This window comes from Orycteropus afer, unplaced genomic scaffold, assembly GCF_000298275.1.
Source record: "Orycteropus afer afer isolate SDZICR_OR568_19922 unplaced genomic scaffold, OryAfe1.0 scaffold00183, whole genome shotgun sequence".
Taxonomy (NCBI): domain Eukaryota; kingdom Metazoa; phylum Chordata; class Mammalia; order Tubulidentata; family Orycteropodidae; genus Orycteropus; species Orycteropus afer.
In genome coordinates this window covers 3,982,707-3,986,453 of record NW_006921770.1, presented here as the reverse complement: position 1 = coordinate 3,986,453, position 3,747 = coordinate 3,982,707, and positions in this window count along the sequence as shown.

Genomic DNA, 3,747 nt, shown 5'->3' with positions numbered 1-3,747 from the left:
AGATCCAGGCTGGATGCTAGATATCATCTTTTCTTTGCTTTTTTTTTTTCTTTTTCCTTCCTCCTAATGCAATCCTCTGATGTTATTGAGGATGAAGGGTAAAGACAGGGAGTCACATAGGCAGGAATTCAGAAGACTGGCCTCTTAGATATAACAAAACCAGTGTAAGAGTGTCCATAGTGACATCATGGAAAGTTAAAGTAAGAGAAAACTTAGAGGTCATCAAAGCCCCTTTCCATTTGCAAATGATAAAACTGTGCCCAGACGAAAGTAGTACCCAAAGTTCCATAACATATCTCAATGGCAGAGATAAGCTAGTGTCAAGATTCCAGATTGCTAATTTAGTACCCTTGAACTTGCCTTAAAGGAAAACCAGAACATGAGTGATGGATTATTATGAAGTTTTGACTGCATTCCCCAAATCAGACAATGGTGGAAAAGACTGTTAAAAGAACTCTTTATTGCTACTGAATTAAGCAAAAATTCTTTTTTTATGGTGGCAGGAAATATTAGATCTGGAATTCATAAGAAAGATCAATTTAACTAGCAAAGAATGGCATCCCAAGAAAGGCAACAACGTGAACAGAAGCAGAGAGGTATGGAAGGGTAAGGGGATTTGGGCAATGAAGAGCAACTTAGTGTGATTGGAGCACTGAATTCATGAGAGTGGTTATGTTATGGATGAGGGGTGGTGGTGCTTGTCTCAGAGAGTGGATAGGATCTGGGACATGGTGACCTTGTACATAGGGGACAGGAGACATTTAGGGGTATGAAGCTTTAACATAACATTCAGTTTTGTACCTTTGAAAAATTACTCTCAAAGTCAGAGGGCAGGATGGACTGGAAGAGTTGAGACCAAGGTCAGGGAAGCCAGTTAGGAAGCAATAGGAAGAATTCAGATGAGAGATTAGGAATACCTGAAGACAGAAGAAAAAGAAGAAATGATCAAATTCTGGTATATAGAGGTGTTAGAGATTTTAGTGTGCCTGATTCTCTGTAAAAAAAATCAGTTGCCTTCCAGTCAGTGCTAACTCATGATACCCCTATGTGTGTTAGAGTCGAATTGTATTACAAAAGTTTTCATTGGCTTATTTTTCAGTTAGACTGCCAAGCTTTTCTTCCAAAGGGTCTCTGGTAGACTTGACTCTCCAAATCTCTAGTTAGCAGCCAAATGCATTAACCATTTTCACCACCTTGGGACTCCAATTTCATGTAGCAGTGGAAAAAATATCTCATCAGACAGATAGTCCTGCCTATACATTTTTATGTCTCCTCCCCACCATTGGCCAGGGTCTGATGTCTGCCACAGAAAAGTCCCTCTCCCTGTGTGTGTAAGTTACCTATTTCTGTGTTACACATCCCCTGAAACTTAATAGTTTAAAAGTAAACCTTTATTATTTCACAGAGTTTTTGTAGCCAGGTATTCAGATGAGGCTTAGCTGAGTGGTTCTAGCTTAGGAGATCTCTGAGGACAATATAGTCAAGATGTTGAATGGAACCCTATTCTGAAGGCCTGCTTGGGCCTGGTAGATCTTTCTCCAGGATAGTTCATACAATGGCTGGTTTATGTTGTTTGTTGGCAGAAAGCCTCAGTTCTTTACCACATGGACCTTTTTAAAAAACTGGTTACCTTGAGCAGTTAATATGTGTGCACACTTACATCTCTCAGGGTTGTTGTGAGATGATGAGTACATCATTCTGGCATTGGTACAGTGAGATTATAGGGAGAAGGAATGAAGGGAAGACTGTGCAAATAAGAGCTGCTTGATAGACAGGCACAGCACCCTGGGGTAGCTATTCCTGAGCGAATCCCACAGTATGCCAGACACTTTCCATTTGTTACACATTATTGTCACTATCTGTATGTCCCTGGGTGACTTACTTCACCTCTCTGAGACTCAGTTTACTTACCTATAAAATAGGGATAATAGAATGCCTACCCTACAGGGTTATTGGGAGAATGCATGTAAAAGACTTAGAACAGATCCTGGCATTATTAAGTGCTCAATAAATGTTAGCTATAATTATGACAAATTTAGCTGTATTATTGCTTTTTTTTTCTTGTATCATTATTTCACAAAAAACCTGAGGAAACTGAATATCAGTGAAGTTATGTGATTTTCTCAGTCTTAGAGACAGTAAGTTATAATATAACTATAATATTTGATACCAGGCCCGTGACTTCCAAATTGTGCTCTTCCCACTGCCCCCTTGCCAGCGTAGGGGACACTCACTTATACAGTCAGAGCCACAGTGGTGTCTACTGCATCCAGCAGCTCTTGGCTTCTTTGCTCCCCCTCCCTCTCCCTTCTATAGCTTCTATATTTAAACCCACATAAAACCAGTGCTGGGCTCTAAGAAAATGATAGACTTGATCCTGATAATAAGTCTCCTGAGAGGCTTGAGCTAGTGGAGGAGCAGCTGGGGGTTCACAGAGGAGGAGAATAGTGTCTGGTTGGGGGTGGGGAGTGTCCCCTGCCTGGGCAGTTTTCCTCCACATCTGCCTTGAGAGGAGCTTAGTGTATTCCGGAGGTTTTATTATCAATAAGCAATGCTCAGCTTGGTTCTCCCTTTTCCCACCCCTTCTCAGCCCAAAATATATTGAGCTGTGTTGGAGGGGAAGTATATTTTCAGCCCTGCTAGGGCCCTTAGGGAAATGCTGCCATGGAGAAGAGCCAGGAAGCTAGGTAGGAATTTGAACCCTTCTTCTCACATCTGCTCTCCATTCTCCCAAGTGCAGCTGCCTAGCAGGCAGCTACCACCTCACATGCTTAGTGGTCAGGTCTGCTTCAAGGCTGCCATTGACCTAAACAACATACTCCATGTTTCTTTGCAGACCAGTGATTCTGTATCTTTGGAACTTAATTTATAGCTATAACCAACTTTCCCCCCTGCCCTTGCCTCTCTTCTCCAGACAGCACTGGGCTTACTACTCTACCAGACATAGTGGAGAATACAAATAATAGTGATAATGAGCCTGTGTGGATTGAGCATATCACGTCTGTTATCTCATGGAGCTTCTTGACAACCTCTGTGAATTAGGTGTTCCAGACAAGGAGGAAATTGAGTCTCAGAGTGATGATGTAACTAACTGACCCATGTTATACACATAGAAAGTGATGGGACCAGGGTTTAAACTAAGAGTTGCCTGGCACCAAAACTAGAACTCTGAATCTTATGCCACATTAACTCTGAAGTGTCCAATGCTAATTTGGTTGTCACAGTTCTGACCTGTTGCCTTAATAGGCAATTCTTACTGTTCTATAGTACTGCATCACAATAGGTTTGATCAAACAACTAGAAAGCATATCTTTCATTAGGGACCCTTGACCCCTCTGCCCAGAACAGAACTTTTAACTATAGTTAAGGTCTCCCTGCTCCCACCAAAAGCATCATCAACACGAGTTCAGTACTTCATATGTGCCATGCTCTGTTTTCATTTGGAACTCATTATGAAATGGATATAGACATTTTATAGTTAAGATCTTGTTTAAGATTACACAGCCAATAAATAGCAATTGCAGAATTCACACTTGGGCTTCTCCAGGTCTAAATGTGATTTCAAAAGTGTCTGTTTCTTATTACTTTTCCATGTTGTATCACCTTCTTTAATAACTCTTATATTAGTTTCCTGAGGCTGCCATAATAAAGGACCACAATCAGAGTAACTTAAAACAACAGAAATGTACTCTTTCAGTGAGTTGTTGTTGTTGTTATTTGCTGTTGAGTCGGCCCCGACTCATAGCG